Here is a 23,609-nt window from a genome sequence, read left to right as displayed (position 1 = left end):
CAAGTCCCTACCCCGAGGGCCTTACAGTCTAATCTGGATGGACACAGTACAGATAATTAAAGAATCACCCACAGAAGTAAGAGCGGAAGCGAGTCGCATTTGAGTTCATCTACTATTATGACTGTGGGACATGTTTACCCCTCTGATTACCTAATGTCATTGGCAAGATTGCTTTTCAAAGGTGTGGCACGCCCAGCAGCTTCCCCAGCCCACGAGGGTGGAGGCAGCAGCGCGTCTCCATCACTGAGGTTCTGGTGCCCTCCTGCGGCCACTCCCGTTCGTCCATTTGGCCTTGACGAATGTTTCAGTCCATCCCTCTATCTATGAATGTTATTTGATATTTATGTTTATGTGGCATCCTGCGATCCCCATTATCATTCCTTTGCCAGCTGAGATAGCCCTTACCTTTCGTGTGTCCCCTCCAGAAAGTATAATTTACTGCTGTTTCCTTCAGAGCGTAAGGTGGTCGTGAAGAAAAGGGGTAGAGAAGTTCAGGCCACGTTGATACTGTGTGGTCAATAGTACATATTGACACAGGGATAAACCAACACCCACAGCAGAACCATGAATTTCTGGAGCTGTTAGCTACATTACAATGCAGGCTTACATTAACCATTTGAAATAAAACAAACAGCATTCCCAGGCCAGAGGAGGAGAGTTAGTTGTTAGGAAACTCAGACATAAATTCTCCACTGACAAGTAATTTCTCAATTTCTAAACCAATTTTCTTTTCTAAGAATAATATCCCCTCTTTTTTATTATTTATTTAAATTTCCAGGCTTGCCTAATATTTCCAGTTTCCACGGGGGAACTAGAAATAGAAGGTGACTCCTGCTTGTTATCCAGCCTGGATCCTGAGTAAGGTCAAAGAGAAACATTTACAGCACCCACTCCTGAAAGACTTTTCTGAATCCACACATCACTCCTTGTGTGAGGTGAAAAAGAACACCCTCCTCCACATGTTTGAATGTATCCTTTGATTACATAATTAGGTACAAATGCTGACAATATCTTCTGGATTTCAAAGAGTTCACTCTGAAAAGCAGAAAAGCTGCATGAATGAGGAGGAAAGAGACTTCAAGGGACATGGGAAGACTCCTTGTAGGAAATATGAAATAGCAGCAAGAAAAGCCACAGAATCAGTATTTTGCCAGAGAAATCTTCCCTGTTTCCTATAAGCACCCCAACAAATGGAACCACAAAGAATTCTTGTTTGTATTTCCATGAAAAAAAAAAAAAAATTACAGACACCAAACAGGTCCTTTGACCATGAATATGCCCAGTAAATGACAATTCGAAAAACGTTATCGGGGATAACCTAGCCACACAGCTCAGAAGACAACAAGTAGGGATGCCCCAGCCAGCTGAACAGCAAATGTTGTTCATTGCATAAGAAAACTGCGGTGGTGTAAATATTGTTGGGTTGCCACGGAAACTGTAAAAAACTTCACACCCTCCATAAATGCATACACATCCTTGGACAAAGACGTCTCTATGGTTTTGGGACAGAATGTGAGAGACATGCTGAGCCTTAAAATATACTTGAAAATGTACAGTGTGATATTGGAAAATCCAGACTATCCATTAACCTTTTACATATGTATGTATACACACATTCATACATGGACAAATATTCAGCACCTATACTTTACATGTGATTTATATGCATACCTATGCATTAAAAATACATTTTCTCAATTTTTACTGAAGTATATTTTAAATATACATTTTATAAAATGAATAGCAAAAATCATGTCATAAATATCAGCTACTTAAAAAAAAATGAAAGTGTGAAGAAGATACAAATTGTTCCAAACTCAACACAAAAGCGTGAAAAAAAAACCTTTCACTTTCTCAGAACAAACCAGCATAGGAAATTTCTCATTTCTGTAACAATTCCGTCCATTTCTGTTTCACTTTGATTTTCTTCTACTTCCTCCTCTCAAGACCGAAAAAACATTTTTTATATATACACACTCACGCTTACTATAGTCCTGATTTTCTCCAAACCCCAACAGAAGACTCTCTTACAAGCAATTTTTCCAGAGAAGCTTTCCGTAGTCATCACACTCCCATTAACAATTTATTACTTTTTTTTTTATTACCCCTTTTTACTTTGCACCATAGAATGCCATGCTTAAGATTCAAGATTTATTCCTTATTGCTGGAGTCAAAACTGTACATTTCTTTACCCATAGCGAGGACAACAAGAATTGTGACAATTGTTCTTCAGGGCAACAACAGAGTAGATTATGGACTGCATCTCTCAACTTACACTGGCACAATATGAATAAAGATGTTAAATATCACCCATCTAAAGCATACTCAAAGCCTGCTTCTACTAAGACTGCATTACAGGCCTTTCCTGTGTTACTCAGGCTTAGAATAACAGAATTACTTAGAATTACTTAGAGTAACAGAACAGCAGAATAACATTGCTCAGCTGCAATGTGGATGAAGCTGTGGAACTGCAGGGACGGAAGACAGGGAGTCACGTACGGCTTCCCATGCAAACGTCAAGAAGGCTGAATCTTTAACTTGATGCCAGTCACAACTGACCCCAGTTGTCCTATAAAAATACACAAAACATCCCAGTTTCCTGAACTGCACTCCACCCAGTCATATTTCTACAAAAGCTATGTTCACGCTTCAATTCACAATTAACATTTTCCCCCCATTAAAATAACATTGCGTGTCTCTTGGAATGCCTATGCCTCGTGTTTTGCAGTAGGAAGAGTAACATCATGCTACAGACACAGAATCACAGAATGACAGGGGTTGGAAGGGACCTCTAGAGATCATCTAGTCCAACCCCCCTGCCGGAGCAGGTTCCCCTAGACCAGGTTGCACAGGAACGCGTCCAGGGGGGTTTTGGATGTCTCCAGAGATAGAGACTCCACCACCTCTCTGGGCAGCCTGTTCCAGTGCTCTGCCACCCTCAGGGTAAAGAAGTTCCTCCTCATGTTTAGGTGGAACTTCCTACATTCAAGTTTGTGCCTGTTACCCCTTGTCCTGTCACTGGGCACCACTGGAAAGAGCCTGGCCCGATCCTCCTGACACCCACCATTTAGGTATTTATAAGTGTTGATAAGATCCCCCCTCAGTCTTCTTTTTTTTCAGACTGAAAAGACAGAAGTCTTTCTTCATAAGAGACGTTCCAGTCCCCTAATCATCTTTGTAGCCCTTTGCTGTACCCTCTCCAGCATTTCCCTGTCCTTCTTGAACCGGGGAGCCCAGAACTGGACACAAGCGTTAGCAATGAACTAGACATCCGTGTTATTTTGCCATGTAACATAAGACCAGTGTGATCATACCTGACAAATCAATTTGCTCGCTTGTGTAGCAAATCACTCCTTTTCTTTACATATTTTAACATTTATAGTGTAGTTTAACAGAAAATAGCAGAAATTGGTCTTATGGATATATATGACACAATCTAGCTTTTCCCATCCCTTCTGTGCCTACAGCCACCTGAAACTCCTTAGAAAGTGCTTTGTGTTGAAAACAACCCAATTGGGAATAAAAATTCAATTATTTGAGATTTTTCTAAAGAACAGAAATTCCTAGTATGTTTTGTTTAAAAAAAAAAAAAAAGAATTATTTTGTCTATGAGAAGTAAATCAATTGGCTTGTTTTTCCTTTTCTCACCCAGTTCCTCCAAGGACTCCAGAGGGGCAAGCTACTTGAGATGGATCCCCAAACCTAAAGCGCTGCCAGAAGTTGAAGTCAGCTCAGTATGGTTTTAAAAGAAATTCTGACTGCTGCTTTGGTGGGTGAAACCAGAAATACCAAGAGCCTCTACTCCAGTGAGGTTTCCAGCTAAACTGCTAGAAGACCTGACACTGTTCTCAAAGCTTTCTGACAAACCCATACTGAGGAACACTGCAATGCAGCTTAACACCAGTGAAGATTCTGAGGTATCAACCCTGTGGCATAGTCATCTACTCTGCTTAGGCCAATATCATCCCCTAGCACTAATTGACCATGCACTAAACTCAGCATTTCTTTAAAGAAAAAGCCATGTGAAATCTTGAAATGCTTTACCGTACCTACAACTCATGACTCCATCTAGAGATAAAAAAAAAAAATTTACAGACATAGAGAGAGATATTTAGGAGTGTAATTTTCGAACTGTTCTCCTTCAGAGATTTTCGTTTTCTCACATGCTTCTAGCTGAGAAATTAGGCTAACTTGGCAAACCAAGCTACATAAACAGCAGAGGGTTCATTAAAATATATTAGGGTGGATGTTTGTTTTTGAATTTCCATGCCAAATCTTTGAAGCAGTCGCATTCACAGCTGTCCTTCAAACCTCCACATCCAAAACAGAGATATCAGCTAAGATGTTGGTGTTATCTCCCCAAAATAACAGGCCATCTCGTGCAACTGATTTACAGCAACAGTTTCCAGAAGTGGAAAGAGAAAAGAGACATAAAATTGTTTCCAAGAAACATACTTACAGTCACCTTGCAAGTGTTACATGAAAAGAAAACAGAGTCTACAACAAAAACACAACCCACTCTCAAATGCAAGTCTACTCCTATCAATCATATCCAACCAAATGCATAAAGAGAGCTCACATGATCCAGAGTCTATTTTACAAATAATATTCAGTATTGCTAAGAGTCACAATTGTATTTAGACTGTCCCTAAGACAGTCAAAAAACAAACATGTAATTACTTCAGCACCATAAACATCAAAATGCCCATCACCTCAGAGTTATGTGTCTGCTGCTGAAATGTTTCTTACATGACCTGGGAATGCGCTCCACTTAATTATCTCTTCTGTCAAAGCATAAGTTCAGAATAACAGTCTCTGTGGGCAATAGGCAGAGAGTTACTATATTGTGGTTATGGGTAGACTTGCAGACTTGGAAGGAGAGTATCAATATTCTCATATAAAGACTAAAAATAAGCTCTGGGACTAAGAAGAAATTACAACTGTTGCTCATTCTCCAACTATGCTACCACCTTCTGAATGGCATCTGCCAACTATACAGAATCCAACTAATCTAACCGTCCTCAATAGAAAGGTTACTAAGTAGAATCATAGAATGGTTTTGGTTGGAAGGGACCTTTAAAGGTCACCTAGTCCCAGCCTTTCTGTGCCGACAGCCAGCCCTGCAACGAGCAGGGACACCTTCAACTAGATCAGGTTGCTCAGAGCTCCATCCAACCTGAACTTGAATGTTTCCAGGCATCTACCACCTCTCTGGGCAACCCGTTCCAGTGTTTCCCCACTTTCATTGTAAAGAATTTCTTCCTTGTACGTAGTCTGAATCCACCCTCCTTTAGTTTAAAACCATTACCCCTTGCCCTATCACAACAGACCCTACTAGAAAGTCTGTCCCCCAGCAAACTAATAAAAATCACACCCTTAATCAATAGTCTGCTAAGACACACTTGCAATCAGTGAAAGTCATCCTCTACATTATGGCCTAGCCCCAAAACACAAAGCCACTGGGAGGAGGGGGGGGGAGGGGGGACAGAGGACACTGTTGCACAGTTTTAATAATGCCATGTAACACCATGGCATGAATTCCACCTGTTCTCCAGGTCAAGAACTACCACATTGCAGAACATCCTCCTGCCCCCATGCATTTATAACCCATGCCGGTTCTCCACACTGCTCCACCCCTCAGTAAACATTTCCAGCCTTCCTATCCAAGTTACTTACTGCTTCCACAAGTGTAATTCAATCTATGCTAATTTGCTAATTAATTCTGTATTCTGGTCTCCAACACTCTCACCCCAGCTGACATGAAAAGCAGGCACCCAGTTTTACACTGAGATGGCAAAACAGCTGAATGCTTAATGACCTAAGCAGTTCTGTTCACTGATGATTAAATCCTAGCAAGGTTTCCAAAGTGAATTGCATGCAGTTTCCAACCACAAAAGCTAAATGTGAGATTAGCGAAAAACTTGCAAGTGTTCAATTTCCTTCAAGGGAAATAGATGTTTTCAGACCCTAAAAATGCTTTGTTAAAAAACCCTATTAGTCATGCCCTACTCAGTTAAAACTTAGCCCAAATTGAGTCTGGTCCCTGGAGTTCTTTCAGTTACCTACATGGCTGCTCTTCCAAACTGCCCTGTCTTGAGCCTGCTCTTTGAAAACGTGGTTCTTCCAACACCCCAGTCATTTGAGTGCTGTGAACCCTTCAAAGACTGGATTGTCACCTGTGCTCAGAAACGCACTACAGCTTTTCATCCTCCACCTTGCAAATGAACACTCTTGTTCAATGAGAATATTTGCCAGGACATTTAAAACAAAATAATGTGGAACTAAACTGATTTTTGTACTTAAAGCCAAAACTTTACCAGTGCTTCAAAATCCCCACGTTGGCTTCACTTCATGATAACCTTGGGAGCATTTGATGTTTACATTTTTGACATGATTTTAGAAGGCAGAGATTTGTGATTGCCAATTACAAGGTTGCACTGTATTCCTAGTTCACTGCAAGGGTATAGCCTATAATTTTATTTTTAAAAACAAAGCCTCTCAACAGCAGGGAAACCCTATGGGTGATGTATTTTGGGGTGTTCTATGGATTCTTTGGGTTGCTGGAGTCAATTCCTGCCTAAGAGTACATTTGAGGCATGTAACAGCACTCCCTCAAAACCCATGGTCTGTCAGGTCCGATTGATTAGATGATTTACATAATTGCATAAATTGCTTTCACTTCCTGTACACTGTATACAACTCAAATGTTGAAAGAACAGAGATTGGGCATCATTAGCCCATATACTCTATTCCTTAGTGCAAACATGTCATTACATTAATTAACATATTACTGTTGATTACTTAGGGTTGCACAGTACAGTAGGGCAATTACTACTACTACTGAAGTTTGCAGAAATAGTTTGCATAGAAGTCAAATTTTGCAAGTCTTAAGAAAAGCAGGCAATGCATTGTAAACACCACTGACATAATCTTTACGTGTCCAAGACAGGGCATTAGGCTTTAATTTCCCTGAATTTGCATCCCAAATACAGAACTATTTTTTTGCAAATGATGCCACGTAAGGAAAATAGCAGAGCTACCCACAGACAGCTTCAGTAAATGGATTCATTTCTGTAAGAGCCTGATCCAGTTCTTTCTGGTGAAGATAAAATGGTTGGTACTAAATTTGCACATTATAAACAGAACAACTACATACAGCCAAATATGGACAAAGCGTTAAGGTCTTCACACACAGCAAAGGAGCCTCTACAAAACCAACAACTCCCTCCACCTGCAAGCCATATTCTTACTTGGAAGAATCACTGGAAGATGCTCCTGATCAGAGATGGAGAGAAAAGGTCAGCTGTGATCCTGTCCAACTTACAGACTCACTGCTGCCTGAACTTACGTTGTTTTATACAATTTCTTTGAGTGGCTGAATTCAGCACAAACTCTGGAAAAATGGTTCCCATGAAGTACAGTCAAAATAGTCATGAAAAGCCCTTTGTTTCCATTGCACCTTCGGAAAATCCACAGACTAGGATAGAAGAAATCCCAACTTTTTTAAAAAAGCGTCCTCTCTACAAAGAGAAGTGAGTGGGGAACTCCACCAGCACCACTCACTGGAATTCCATTCATGAGTCTTCTTGGTGTGTTGAAGTCAAAGTTTGATGGAATATTTTAGTAGTTCTTTGCAAAACAAGTAGTTTTCCAACAGACACTTTTATCTAATGCAAGAATAGTGTGAATAAGCGATGAATATGCAGAAAGAGCTAATTCCATACATTTCGGTGGTTTCATACTTTTGTCAAGCAAGCCATGAACATGACAAACTCCTTTAGTTCAGTCACAATTTAAATCCAAATTAAAATGCCACAAGATAATAACTTCGCGTGTGACATCAAGGAAAGTTACAACTGTTATCAAAGCTTCAAACATCTCTATTCTGAATCGCTTAACACACAATGCCTAATAGTGGAATCCTCCATTGTCTGACAAAAGTAGAACCAGTTTCACTAAAACATAAAACCATGTTAATCCCCTCTCTCTTTGAAATTGCTTTATAATTCCAGGGAACACAAGACTGTGTAGTGACACCAAGTTATCACTCAGTCTCAGGCTAGTGTCAAGGCACTGCGTTTCTTCCCTCCGCCCCTCCCCATCTCTTGTTTCTTCTTTCTTCCTGCTTCCAACACACACTAATCTTCATTTAGAACTTATGTTTTAGGAATATAAAAGAAAGAGCATTGCTCTTTTAGCCTCCAAATCAGACAGATGTAGTCTCACAAGGTAAAGAGGAGATCCTCCAATGACAGAGCACAAGGACACATCTAGAGAATAAAAATATTTGTAGGTTACATATGGAAGCTGCAATATAGATCTAAGGATAGATCCCTTCTACTGAAGCTTCATGCAGCAGCAGCATGGATAAGCACCATTTGTGAGTGGCAGAGCTTATCAGCACAGATCTGTGTAGCCACACAAAGGGGAATGAAATACCACTGTCTGCCTGACTGGTGCATGAACACCTCCTTTTGGAGCCCTGCCTTTTCTTCTCACATCTCAAGAAAAGTCTGAAAACAAAACCATTTGAAATTCTTACCTTGAAAAGAGCTGTTAGTGATGTGGCTGCGTGGCTTGGAGAACCGCTCCAAGAGGTCTGCCCTTGGCCAGGCGCCCAGCTAGGTTGAAGCAGGAGCTTACATTGGGTCAGGAATGGGGTGGGTTTTCATGGCTTGCCTAGTGGAGCAGGCTCCACTGTTTCCTGTGAGCACCCCAGTGAGTGGGAAGCACAGAGTAGTTGTGGGATGGAGGACCTGAGAAAGGAAGCACTGGAGTTAGACATAGCAGAGGATGAAAGGAGATACAGCACAAATCTATAAGGAATGAGATTTCAGTAGTGTAACTCCTGCTTGTGGCCACCCCTTCTACCACCGAGCTGAGCAAGGGGCTGGTGAGAGGAGCTATTCCAGCCGTGGCATAGGGTCACCTGGAGCTTTACCCAAAAGTTGTCAGGTTTGTACCTTACACAAAGGAACACTTCTTGCAACACAACATTACACTGTTGATTCTACAGGAAAGTATGGAGTGATGCACCACCAGCTCACACAGAGAAGAGCCTACTGCAGAGGCTGCCACAGGCCACCCTGCAAAGATTTGTCACAGTAGGAGCAACAAGAAAACATTAATTGCAAATTATTTCTTCAGGGTAACTAAAGACAACTGGCACCTCAGACCTCCATCAGCTGCTGTTTAGGCACTTCACGCATTTCCTCGCAGATCACGCAGTAACTTCACTACACACGTACGTGTTAGAGAGACCAGCACGCTTGATCTTTTATGCGTTGCTCTTAACAAGATGTGCTAACAATAAGCAATGATAGTAATGAAAGGCACATGACGTCTCTGGCCCAGAAGCAGGTTGTGCCTGCAATGCTTGTTAGAGCACAAAGCCTGACTTTGTTTCTTGGTTGTAAATTGTTTGAATCTCTTGAAAAATCTCTTTGTAAAGACTGAAAAATTAAAAAGACATTTCAATAAAATATTTATGCCTTCTTCTTGAGGAAGAAATCACAACAGACTTTTAATTATTTTTTTTTTGCTGAATATTCAGAAGGTACTTCACAAATATTAAAATCTTTTTCTCTCCCAAGGAGATGATAGTTATGGTAATATGTAAAAAACCTCATTATTTCAATGAAAAAATCTAAATAAAATTGCTCTAAAGAGTTTTTCAAAAGTCACTGAATGAGCATTTTGGTGGTTTATCGCTTCTCATAACAATCACCTTAAAATCTTTTTTTCAAGGGTAAAGTTTAAGAAAATGTGGCCGTCTCTTTTTTTTGTTTGATACCTTCCCTTTTCCCCAATATTGGGCAATTTTTTCCCATTCTTTCCTTCATCAGGCTTCCTGCACTGCCAAGCAGCAACAGCGGTTAATTTTTCAAGTGCCCACTAGAGGGCTCGTTCCCACAGAGCTACAGCTGCACAGAAGGCCAAGCTCTTTCAAAGCATCCAAACCCCTGTTAGTCAAACCAGCCCATACGAACGCCCGTACGCCTTTGTGCTGTTGTGGAGCATTAATGATTCAGCAGCAGCTCAGATAGATACCCGATGCATATTTATTGCCTGATTTATGAGAGCGAATTACTCGATTCAGCTCTTCAAGCTATTTTACATCTGCAATTAAAATTAACCTCAGAATAAAAGATTGATACAATGCAGCAGCAAAGCAAGTTAAATGAGAAAATTAAAAAAAATTTAAAAAAAAAGAAGCAAAGGTGGGATATCAATATATATGTCTAAAGCCTACTGAAATAAATGGAAGGCTTTTCTGACAAAGTGGGATTTATTCAAGATTGAGGGAAGAATGAAAAGTCACTAAACAGGTAGTAGTTCTTCATCTTGTAAAATTCCCAGTCTCCTTCAAGAAGTGTAAAACACAAAAACTAGTCTCACTACCTGAGTGTCCATCCCACAATGACATATAGCTTCTGGTTTCTGGAGGTTAAACCCCCCTTAAGGATCTAGTCCACCTCACAGCCACACTAATTTGCAATGGATCACACCTGAATCTCATGAGATCTCAAACTGCCTGCTGCCCCCAGAAAGCCCAGAGCACCCATCACCCACCCCATGCAGTTCTGCTGAGGGAGCTGGGCTGGCTTGTGAGCCTGTACAAACCATAGTGCCACCAGCAGGCGTAAAATCATTGCAAGTCTCATGTCTTTGCATGGGTCTATTAAGCCACCCACTTGACGAATGGTTTGGTTTGGAAGGGACCTTTAAAGACCAGGCAGTCCAACCTCCCTGCAATGAGCATGGACATAGAATCATAGAATGGTCCAGGTTGGAAGGGACCTTAAAGATCATCTAGTTCCAAACCCCTGCCCTGGGCAGGGACACCTCCCATTAGACCAGGCTGCTCAAAGCCTCATCCAGCCCAGGCTTCTTTTGATGCAGCCCAGGATAGTGTTGGCAATAATGGGTGACTTCAGCTTTCATTTGGGAGAAAGGAGATTTCTAGTGCTCCTGGTGGAAGAAAAAAGCAACTGAAAAAAATGAAGGAAGCATATCCTAGGTCTTTTCCCCCTCCTCTGTGACTATGTACCCGTCCTGGTGCCAAAAGGCAATGGTCCTTCTAGAGAAGTGTATACATCTTGTGCATCCCACCCCTGACCACAGCGCACCCCGAGAGGTCCCAGGTAGAGGAGGCATCTGAGAGCCCCTGCTGCCAGCAGCGCAGCTCCTGCAGCTGGGGTGTCTAACAAAGCACAAGCATGAGTTTGCTGAGCACCATTTTCCTCATTCATCCATGGGGTATTAGCCCTGCCTTTCCCCTACCCTCCATCTATCCTCTTTCTAATGTAAAGTAACAGCCCTTATCCCCTAAGAACAACACTCACAATACATCAGAGCATGCAACACTCCCAAATGTTAGCAAAGAAGCATGAATCATCTCACAACAAAAAAAAAGACCTTTAAAAAATGAGATCAGTGAAAAAGATACAAAAAAGAGAAATCAAAGGCAGATATGAACTCATCCCAAAGGATGGCTTTTTATCTGAGAGGTGTGAAATGCCAGACACTCAAAATAATCTGCTAGCAACTTTGCTATTGTTACTGATTTTTCAGGAACAGTGCTCAGATGGCTTTGGTGAAAAGCAGCTAAAAAATGAGACAAATAGATCCATAACAGTGCTCAGATGGCTTTGGTGAAAAGCAGCTAAAAAATGAGACAAATAGATCCATTTCAAGGACTGAGACTGACCTCTGAGCAAATGACTTCTTGTTTATCCGTACAGTGGGAGGTTGATCTCATTCAGGGCACTGGGGAATGACACAAATGGGAGGCAGGGTAGAGCTGAGTGGATGCTGCTAGTGCCCCAGAGTTGACCTCTGTCCTACAAGACGAAAAGAGCCTGTGAATGCAGATAGCCCAGAGGCTGGTGCCTTCCCTCGAGGTGAGTACTGAATGGGCCTTGTTTGCAAAAGCAACGTGTGCATCAAGGACATACAAGCATTTATAGCACCCAGAGATTAAGAAAGTTCAGGTTATACAATTCATCTTTACATACAAAGAGCAAATTCTTAAAGGGTTGTTAGCCACCTCGAATGTGAACTCAAACCATAAGGTGAACCCGATGCCTACTAGGAAAGGCTGATAGCAGAAGAGCAAACTCATGGTCACCAGACTGCTATAACTTGCACAAATGGGCTCCAGGATCTGCGTCATCCGAATCTGAAAACTGCTGTGTAGGCACAGATTTTGTCATGGTGTCTTGCTATTTTGTAGAAAGCGTCTCATTCTTTCCCTGTTTTATTGCTGTTCTTCATCAAACAGTAACTTTTTTTTTTTTGACAAAGACTGTAACCTCAACTTCTAGCTGGAGATCCCTACAGCATATCTCCTGGTTATGGTTAAGTAATTCTCCATGCTTTCTCAGCATTTATCTAGTCAAGTAAGGAACGCTTTCTGCAAGGGAAATAAATCACTTCCACTTGGAACTAGCCCTGATGCTACAGTACAGAAATTTAATGTAGGGAAGTGTCCTGCAGTGGTAAATGCTAAATGATTGATTTCCCACCCTCCATGGAAGACTCAGCAGCATTGGCTCGTCCTGCAATCAGAACACATACATAACTTTTACCCAGGACATCCCACTCTTTGCAGGGAAAAGATGCCATATCTTACATTTGGCCAGCAATACTTCAACCATCTCCAAAGAAAAACAGATATGTCCACTGTAGAGGAGAAAGTGGAATGGAAAATTCTTGCATATTACAGTTATGAGAGTTATTGGGTTCAAACTGTGTTAATTAGCCTAGGTGATCTTCTCTTTAGTTGCCATATCTCTCACTTTTATTCAAAATGCCTCAAACATCAAAAACGCGTGTGGTTGCCTGCGTCATAGGTATTGCTACCTTTGTGCCAACTGGTGGTAGCACACAACAATGATAACATCTAATCTACTATTTTCTAGTTTACAGAACAGAGAAGAAACAAGGAGGTCATGCACACTGGGGAAGAAAGGGTCAAAAATTAATTTCAACAGACTGTAAAAAATGTTTTTAAAGTGCCTTTAATTAAAGGAACTGGGTTTGGCATGGTGGATTGGTCTGGTTTATTTTTTAACTCTTAATTGTGTTGGGCCTTTTGAAATAGCCACGTTTTCTCACGGCTCAGAGGTATACAGTCCAAAAGAAGATGAATGTTCAAAAAAATCCATTTTCAAAAAGTTTTTGGAGGAAAGGTTTCAGATGAAAGGAAATGGGATGGCCTTTAACTAATATTTCTTATACTTCTTTCCTTAGATAGTCCCAGACTTTGAAATATTCTTTTTTTTCTACTCTGTTCTGCTTTCTAATACTCATTCCTATATTTGGAATACTTACCCCTACACTTGGAATGTTTTACCACTTCTACTGTGGAAGAGCTCTAACTTCCTCTGGAAGCTCCAGAGGAAAATCCAGTTTTCCCTGCATATTGGCCTCACCTCCATCATCACAAACTCTGTCTCACCTTTGCTAAACAGCTCACCTTGGGAAGATTGTTAGTGGTCCAAGGTAGAGACAGAATAAAAGCCTCCTCTATTCTCAGAAGTTAGAATAAGGAAAACAGTGACTGTAAAGAAAAAAATCTATATCTGTCGACAAGGACCATTAGTCTGCTGCAATTGAATTTAAAATAGCCTTCCTAGGGCTGTTTCTGTCTCCCAAACTTTAATGATATCATGCAGAAGCGTATCGTGAAAATGCATTTAATTCCATACCTCATCAGAGTTCAGTGGTAAATGGACAGATATCTGGAAAAAAAAAAAAGTCTTCTAAGGCAAAGAGAAAATGTATTCCATCGGGCTATCTCTTTGAGACAGATCTAACTTAACAATGATTACCTTGGCTGATCAATTTCATAAGGTTTTCAGACCTGAAAATTGTTGTGTTCATCTGAGACATCACCTGTTTTCAGTATTGCCCGCTAATAATCCCAGTGGTTTATTAAATATTTTATTAAGTAATCCTGTATGCTTCTGCTTCCTAGATGAATATATGGTATTGTTCATAATACTACAAATGAACTCCCTAAAGGATATTCTTTCTGAGGTAGAAGTTTCACTGAATAGGTTTTTAAATCATATTTTGGGGGAAAGGAGAGTTAAGAAAGATCAGTACTGTGCAAAGATCTTCCTTCACGTACTTCTTCAAGCCTTGCTGCATACTTCAGCTGAAGGTTGGGTGTAAGGTCACTAGTTTATTCATTATAATTTCCTTGTATGAGGAATACTATGAGATAATATGTCTGTCAGCTTCCAGTCAACCAGAACAGCATGTCTCCTTCCCTGTGTTGTTTCATCTGCTTTTATCCAACATCTTATTACTTTGGGATTGTTTGTACTGAGCACACACAACTGCTGCTATTTTGGGAGGGGGGTCTTAGCACACATTAACCTGCCTGTGCTTTGAACAACTGTATCTTTTACCTCAAACACTGACTTGAACTAAAGGATGACTCAGGAGCCCAGCAAGAGCTTCCTCCCACATCCAAAACCCCATAGGCCTGTCTCCTGATCCCCTAATGTATGACTCCCTGTAAGGACTTCAGTGAACTTGGATCTTCAACAGATTTTGAATTCAATTAATGTTAGCAAAGAACTGACTGCAGAGGGAGCTTACCTGTAGCTAAAGCACTGCAGGTGGCAAGGCAACAGAGGTGACAATTTGGCCTGCAGCACCTTTCATAAAGAGATGAAAATGAAGGCAAGGAGGAAATATTCTGAGGCTATGCTCCCCCTGGCAGAAGGTCAGGAGCTAGCATCCTCACAACCTGCTCCACGCTGCAGCTCCTCCTGTGCACCGCTGGAGGAACAGCCCTCGTAGTGGCATCACAAGTCTCATTCTCTGGGAGGTTAATGTATAAGGCTATAGAACCACAAGTATATTTAGGACTGGCAATGAGGAGAGAAAACTCTGGTTTTAAACAAGAGCAGGATGCCTTTGTTTGCAAAACATTGGTAGTAAAAATATGAAGACTCCCCTGAAGCCATTCTCACAGCTGCTTTTCAGAGAACTGCTACTTCTTCCGAAAAAAGGAAAGCCCTGAGGCTTAGAAAGACATGGATCAGTAGCAAAATGGAGCTTCACTGGCAGCCTGGTTCATCTTACCTTTGACCACCACTTCCTGCCTCTTCTATGAATCATTATTACTAATTATTAGTGACTCAAGAACCAAAGGTACACAAATCATCATAAACTTTAACTTTGACCATGAGGCAGCACTTAGTAAACTCACTAGGATTTTAAATCTATTGCGCTTCAGATTAGACTTCATACTGAGACTTCAAGATACCGTGGCATAGACTGATTTATTCCCTGATTTATTCCAGCATGAACCAGGATTAATTCCATCTGCAACATCAATATGAAACCAGTGCAAGTGAAAGATTTAACTCAGTACAATATTTACTAGGTTTACATCTCTGGCTTATGTCAAGGCAAAGAGAGCAACACCTAAAGCCAGGCTCTTATATCATGGCTCTGGAGATTATACTGATCTTCAAGTCTAAAGGTGAAGAACGCTGACTCAGACCTCACTTTTCCCACCATTTAGTATGACTTCCCATTTAATTTCTCTTTTTTACTGAGTTTCACCTTCCCCTGGGGGATTTTGCATATAGGTGTGGGATGGGGAGGAGGGAAATCAATAACCTTCCATTCCCCAGAAATGAGCCCAAAGTCTAAAAGTGGGCTGCTTTAAATGCCTTAAAGCGAGCACTGAATTTGACCCTGACAGGAGGGCAGCAGGCCATGCAGTGAAATAGATTCCTTCCTTATTTGGCAGAAGCGTATTTAGCACCAGCCTATACAAACAAGGTGGTTGGGAGTTGTGACATGACAAGTCTTGCTCCCCAGCATGGGAGGATGGAGCTGTGGGATTCCCACCTACAATCCCAGCATGTTCCTTGAGCTTATTTGTAAATCTAAAAACATGTATATACTGCTCACACTAACCAACGCTGTAACTGTCAAGGATGTGAACCCAACACTTAGAAGATCGAGACTAGATCTCGATCCACCTCACCTCACCTCATCTAGCCCATACTTCCTCAGCTTCCTAATGAGGATGTTATGGGAGACAGTGTCAAAAGCCTTGCTAAAGTCAACGTAGATGACATCTACGGCTCTCCCCTCATCCAGCCAACCAGTTATAACATCATAGAAAGCTATCATCAGATTGGTCAGGCATGATTTACCCTTGGTAAATCCATGTTGACCACTTCCAATAACTTCCTGTTCCTCAACGTGTTTGGAGATGACATCCAGAATGAGTCGCTCCGTTACCTTCCAGGGACAGAGGTGAGACTAACCGGTCTGTAGTTCCCTGGCACCTCCTTCTTGCCTTTTTTAAAGATTGGAGTGATGTCAGCCTTCCTCCAGTCCTCAGGCACCTCTCCTGTTCCCCATGACCTTTCAAAGACGATGGAGAGTGGTCTAGCAATAACATCTGCCAGCTCTCTCAGCACTCGCGGGTGCATCCCATCAGGGTCCATGGACTTATGAATGTCCAGATTGGCCAAGTGGTCTCTGACCCGGTCCTCCTCAACTGAAGGAAAATCTTCCTCTCTCCAGACCTTCCCCCTTGCCTCCAGGGTGTGGGATTCGTGAGAGGCAGCTTTAGCAGTGAAGACCGAAGAAAAGAAGGCATTCAGTAACTCTGCCTTCTCTGTGTCTTCCACCACTAGGGCACCTGTCTCATTCATCACTGGGCCTACATTTTCCCTAGTCTTCCTTTTTCTATTGATATACTGAAAGAATCTCTTCTTATTGTCTTTAACTGCAGTGGCCAAGTTAAAAAAAAAAATCAAATAGAAACAAGGATGGAAATAGTGTTGGCAAGAGTGTATGTCCAACTGTCCCACAGGCATGTTCATTGCCTGCCTGTGAAACTCACCATCAAAAAAGACTCAACTTCATCCTACTAAAGCGCTGGCACACATGGAGGGTCTCTGATTGAGTCAGAGGTCCCCTCACTGCTGCAGTCCTGTATGTGCCTCCAGACCCCTGAGGGTGCTGCCATTTCAGTTTGTTCCTATGTAAACTAACAAAACCCCTAGGAAATTATATACTAAAGGTAAGTTAAAATAACAAAAAAGTGTTAGAAAAAGACACGCATTCAACAATTAGAGCTTGAAAAGATGAGTAAGAAGGAAAGCTCTAGTACCTGGGGATGAGGGGGAACCTATTATATCAACTGCAGAAGGACAAACACATAATGTGTCGTGTGATTTTCTGCTTATTTGCATCAGGCCCAGACAGATGCATGTGTAACCAAAGACATCACTAAGATGACAGTGACAGCATAACCCATTCTGATTTTTTCCATTCAATAAAAATCTAAAGTGTGGTTCAGTTTACATAGTTAGCTTATTTCATTCTGAGATGCAACTGCCTGACTGAAATTGTACGGCAAGTATAGGGCAGCTCATCAGGATCATGCCTTTTAAGTACAATGCAAGACTGCTAGGGGACTGCTACAGAAAGTTTATGTTTCTCTCACCACTAAGCAACTTCTGATAAGTAAAGTAAGTCCAACAGGAGCTGTCAATTGCCAGTAGTCTGCTGTTTCTTGCCATTTCCTGAAATCTCTGTTGGTGTGAAGAAGTTCAGCTTTCCAGAGAGCAGCGTGTCCTTGTGTCGGTCGACTCACTCCAGATGAGTCCTGCTGACTCCTTGCCGCTACCCCACAGCAGCACTCCCTGGACCAGTCCTTTGTGTACTGAAAAGAGGAGCAGCGAAGATTTTTATTGTTTAGAAACCCTGCAGTCTTCACAAAACACCCTCCTAGCATTACTCTGACATGTAAGAACTAAGCTGCCACTTGTTTCAACAGGCTTATCTTCAACAAAGGACATTAAAGCTGAGAAACAAGTCATCAGAGAATTGCCATGTTCTTCATGTTGAGGTTTTTCTTTGATCTCACCTTTGAAGACGCTCTCCAGGTTTGGTATAGTTGCATGCCTTGTTGATGCTCTTTGCTGTCCTACTGAAACCCATTGTAGGACTAGAGAGCTCGAGGCCTATTGGAAACCTCTAGCAGCAGCACTGGGAGTGGGCAATCCGAAACCTGGAGTCAGACCCAGAAAGTCCCTGGGCAGTGTAAAAGAAGAGGTGCGTGCTTCCAAAAGGCAGGCTACGTAGTTCATTACTAGCTCATTAAGAAACACACATTGTTTAAAATAAATGCTTAAGTTGTTCTGTGTACAGCATGCAAAGCAGATTTCTGGCTACACAGTGTGGTAAGCAGATAAGAAAAAAGGGAACTGGTTCAGGCAGATAATAAAATTTCTGATAGTATAGAGCCTATACTCCCAGACAATTCCAATTCAGCATGATTTCTGTAAAAGCAAAGGTTGTTTCCTGGCTGCTTGTGTTTGCCTTTCACAGAGGACTTCATGGAATATTTCTTGAAAAATATTAATTGAATTTTATTGACAACTCAAAATCTACAGAAGGGTAACACCCCTTAACTGCCACAGGCCTGGGACCAGGGAGCAAATAACTTCCTTTTTGAACCCACAGGTGACGCACAAAGCTTGACATAGATACCAGCACCGGCAGCCAGCCTGAGCACTCTTGTCAGAGCTGAAAAATGGTCTCATTAAATTCTTAGTCTCTGTACTAGGCCTAAGCTATATATAGAACAACTGAAATCAATTACTTCACTGACTAAAATACAACTACATGCATAAATCCTGATGTACTAACTTGTAACTGGACCCCACATCGCTAAATCTGAAGTCAAGACAAAGCAACCAAGAAGCAAGTGTTACATATACTTCTGACATTCCCTTCCCCCTAGCTAGATTGTCTATTCCCACCAAACCCCACTAAAAGCAAAACTCACATCAAAAAAATCCCCAAATTAGAAGGAAGTTTGAGAACTTGGTCTACATTTTTAGCTCTTCAGGCTCAGAAATGCTGCTCATTTTATGTTTCTAGTCCATCTGGCAAAACAGGGCTCTGGCCTTCACCTGTTCTCAGGTGCTCTTCTAATAAAGGAATGGTTAGTAATATTAAGAACAATAAACTTTAGGACATTTCTACACAGATTAACATTTTTAAACATTTGCTAGTCAAACAAGGCTTCAGAGGGTTTCTTTACAATGCTCGTCTGGGCAAGCAAAATTCAATCTTACTGACATAGTCTTATCACCGAATTCCCAGAGAGGAGGGAGTAGATTAAAAAAAATCCATCTGAGAGGACAGAGGCATTGGTTCACCCAGGCTAAACAAGCAGCAGTGATGGGTGTCACAGTGGAGGTTCATGAGGTTCAGTCCCACAGCTCTTACAATACCCATGGACTCAGTGAAGGTAGAATCGCCAGTCTTCCAAATCAGCAGAACTTCATTTTAAATTAATCAGATTAAAAGGTTAAGTGCCTGGAATCTTTGCTCAAGATCTGTTAGACTTCTTTCCTTAAAAAGAGTAATGGCAGTCAAATTAGCCAGAATTGTTTAATCATTCATACAAGAAAAGTTGCCTAGCTCAAGAGAAGTGCCCTTGTAATCACTTTTGTAAATATAGTTATATCATTCTGGTATAGGATAACAGGTTCAAAGTTGTAAACCCTGGAAATCTTTTACCATATGAAATCTTACTATAAGCATTAACTCATGATGTCTGCTTGTTATCATGACAGCAGCAGTTCCCAAGGGGTTAGGAGGTTTATGCTAAAGCACATAGCGTTGAGTAAAGAGCATATATAAATCTCTATTGTAACTGAATCCAAAACACCCTCTCTCATTCTCCACCCCAAACAATAAATTGATAACAAGAGACACACGCAGGAACATCCTTCTTGATTTTGTATTCACCCAAAGTGCTCTAAAATCCTTTTGATATCTTGAGAAAAATCATGCATCAGAAGGATGCTCTGGGTTTTTCCCAGCGCCGCTGTTGGGAGGCAGTGCACCAAGGTGGCAAAGGCAGAAAGGAAAGGCTGAGGGCAGGTCAGCCTTGTGGCAGCCATGTCCAGCCACAGTCTAGCCAGCTGGGTCTCAAATAAGATGAAAATCGGGTTTAAAAAAGGGGTGGTTTGTCCGTGCTGCAGATGGGCAGACCCTCAATGGTGGTCTTGAGGATATCTGTGGCCTTTGTCAAAGGGAGAGCACGCAGCGGCTGGAGGGATCTTTGTCTTGGGAGTCACGGTGTGACCCTGAAGGAGGCCGCGGAAGATGCTCTAGCCAATTCTTCCCGGACCCCTGAATTTACATGGTTTCCCAGAAAAATTTTGAGGGCTCACAAATATTTCTTTAAGTAGCAATATTGCAGGCTATCTTTGTGTTGATCCCTCTTCTCTAAGTTGCCTGAAACTACTCACCACAGCCTTTCCTTTTCATGTTGGTAGTAGTAGTGGTATTAAAAACCACTTCTACTCAGCCACTGTAACTGAGCTGAGTTTTCACATCTTCAAACTTTCTAAACTCTAACACACCACTTGATAGTTTTCAATAAAAAGGAGAAAATTGGCCAGCCATGTATTTTCTACCTTCAGGTCTAGATATAAAATTCAGCAGCAGTTCTCAAAAGAGCAAGTTAGGTTTTGAGCTGGCCACTCTTTCAAGCCCTATACCTGAGCACTCTGAACACCTCCTTTTTCGATTTTTTCCAGGACTAAGCTAAAGAGGACGCCAAGCAGAAAGACAGCAATCGCAAGGTAGCCAGCTGCATGCCAGCAAGGGAGAGATTAGCAGCCCTGGACAGAAGGGTGAGGAAGAAATGAGATTAGGGAGGCACTGGGTGACAAGGGAGAAAGCATCTGAAAAGAGCAAGTGGAAGGAAAATAATCAAAGGGGTCGGAGGGGCCAGAGTTTGGAGCCCCCAGATAGAGTCAGGGTGGAGTGGGACCCAGCACGCTTGAGGAAGGGCGATAAGAACTGGTCAGATCATAGCTGTTGTTGCCAGCCAAAAACCAGACTGTAGTAGCAGTTACCAACTGAACAAAGCAGCATGAGGACTTTCCCCAGGGGTCTGGCTGTATTTGGCCATCCATGCCTCTTCTTTTCTCCCTGTGCATGTCCAGCTAACTTTTAAAGACCACTTTTGTGCTCCTCTCTGCCCAGATCAACCACAGCAGGGAAAATCAGCTTGAACCTCACAACAAGAAAAGTCCACTTATTACGCCTCTGCCCTTCAGTACCCAGCAGAAAGCTGCCTCATGCAGCTGGGATCCACATGGCAGTGCTCATTAATGGCATAGAATCTATACCAAATGCACACAAAACCCTGCCGCTAGACCCTGGCAGTTTCTGCCAGGCAGATGCACAACTATTTAAAGGGCAACTATGCAATCCTGACATAATGAATTGGTCCAATTTCAAAGTGATAATCAGGATATACCAGATAGAAGAAATCGGGGGTACCCAGTAAGCGGTATTTCTATGGCACTGTGACTAAAGCAAAAACTCTCATTTGCTGAATGATAATAAATATGGTCATATATAGTCAGTATCATACAGTCATATATGTCAGTATATATGTGTGCACGTGTATATATACGTGTGTGTGCATGCAAAAATAAATACATGCACATATGTGTTTGTGCACGTGTGTGTGTTAAATGTTAAGACATTTCTCCATTTCATCAGACCCTCTCTGCTGCCTGCAAGGAAGTCAGCAGAGCTGCTGCTGGCACTTGCTGTGGAAACAACCTCCATCCTACGGAGAGGGACGTGCTCGTCGGGCTACGTGTCCTGAGGCCACATTTGCCCAGCCTGGTTTTTGCTTTTTGAGTGTGTGTGTGTGTGTGTCCCATATGAAGAAGGTTAGCCTTACCCATGCAGCGGCAGGCACGGGGCTGTACGAGAGACAGTGGATTCAAAGAAGGCACAGGCAAGCTGCCGAACTCCTTGGCCAAGTGAATGGCTACTTTGAAAGAGCTCTGTGAGCCGGGCTCCTCTTTGTTCCCCTCAGTCTCCCGTTGCTCCTGCCTCACATGATTACTCTTTGGCCAGGACACAGAGTGCTTAAGAGAGACAGTATTTGTCTTTCAGAAGGAAATGTAACATCAGTGTTAGTTGGGGGTTGCAAATATAATACAATTAGCAGAAGCCTTTGACTTCTGACAGAAATAATATATATGTGCACAGGAACAAGCACCACTGTCGGGGGTGGGGGTGGGGTGTCATTGCCTTACTGCTCCATGGCCCCTGGAGATAGCCATTGTAGACAGAAAAATAAAATTTCGTCCCCTTAAGGTAACTGCTGAGTCGCTGTGTAACTCCTTGGTGTGCAGGCATCCCAGTTCCCACCCACATGGAGAAGAGCAGAGCACAGGGCCGAATTTTCAGCTGGTGAAAATAGCCAGAACTTATTTCTAGCCAACACACTTGTGCTTACTTCCACCAGCAGACAATTTGCCCCTGTGTTCCTGCATCAGGAGCTGAATCTCTTCCTTCTTGGGCTGGCAAAGCTGAAAGAACCACAAGGACAGTAACGCTCAGTCTGCCAAAGGCAGGCTTTGGGGATAGCCTTCACGTCAGTCCACCACTAACCCCAAAAGATCAGTTTGCTTCTTGGAGGAGCAGTACTCTGCCTTACAACCAGGCGGAAGCATAATCCTTTTCCTCATTTATGGAACTTCATAGTCCTTAGGAGAACTATACCTTGGGATCGCTGCCTTTGCTTTTTTCTCTCTTTTCAGTGCAGACACACAGTGACAGCCTATTAGCATAAAAGAAGTGCTAATATTACTTTCAGGGGTAGATGGACTTAACAGCAACTGTGAATGTAAGGAGCTGGTTGGTTAAAATCAGATTTCATATTTCAGATACTAACGAGCAGAAGCAAATTAGAGTTGCTGCAAACAAATGAAAAAACTCATGTCTGGAGACAATGGGAACGAAGGGAAACTGTAAAAAAGCCTCAACACATTTCCAAGTAAGTCCCGTCCCTCCACATAAAAAGCATCCAGGAGTAGGAGGCAGAAAGATGACATATACTCCACTGCCCGCTTCTGGATGGCCTCAGAAACTGTGCTTGAACACACAGCTGCTATTCAGAGAACAGGGTTTCTGGGGCCACCGAGGGAGCTGCACAGGTTCCTACTCTTCCCTCTCCAAAAGCTTCAGGAAATCCATCCCCGGCAGCAGCTGAAGTTCATCCCAGGGGATGCACGAAGACCCTTTGCTGCAGAACGGGGGCAGGTCTGCTCCACCACGGCAAGCTGGGAAAGAAGCAGAACCCTCGTGCTCCTCAGCAAGGGCTGGGCAGCAGCTCCTCTCGGCACCGTGCAATGGCTCACGATTATTTTGGGGGCCCTGATTATCTCCCTCTGCTGTGACTTACCAAGTTACACACAGACAATTCACAGCTGACCAAACTACTCACTAACACTCTTAGAAATCACACAGCGCCAGAGATGTTCACGAGTAGCAATGTGATCCCCTGATGGCAATGTCCCCAAAATGATTTGGGTGCAAATGTTTGAAGCATGCAACAGCCAGCACCAGAACTGCAGGTACTGTGCTGCTGGCAGGTGTCCTATCACAGGGCAGGCCCTGCATGCTGCTGGGCTCTCCAGCCAGACTATGCCAATAAGCAAAGACTTTCTGTGAACAATTTAGGCAAGCGAAGGTACCTGGGGTACACAGAAAGGCTACCATCCCTAGTT

Source organism: Rissa tridactyla, chromosome 3 (genome assembly GCF_028500815.1).
Source record: "Rissa tridactyla isolate bRisTri1 chromosome 3, bRisTri1.patW.cur.20221130, whole genome shotgun sequence".
In the NCBI taxonomy this organism is placed as follows: domain Eukaryota; kingdom Metazoa; phylum Chordata; class Aves; order Charadriiformes; family Laridae; genus Rissa; species Rissa tridactyla.
The sequence above is the reverse complement of the archived record's forward strand: the minus strand, read 5'-3'. Positions refer to the sequence as shown.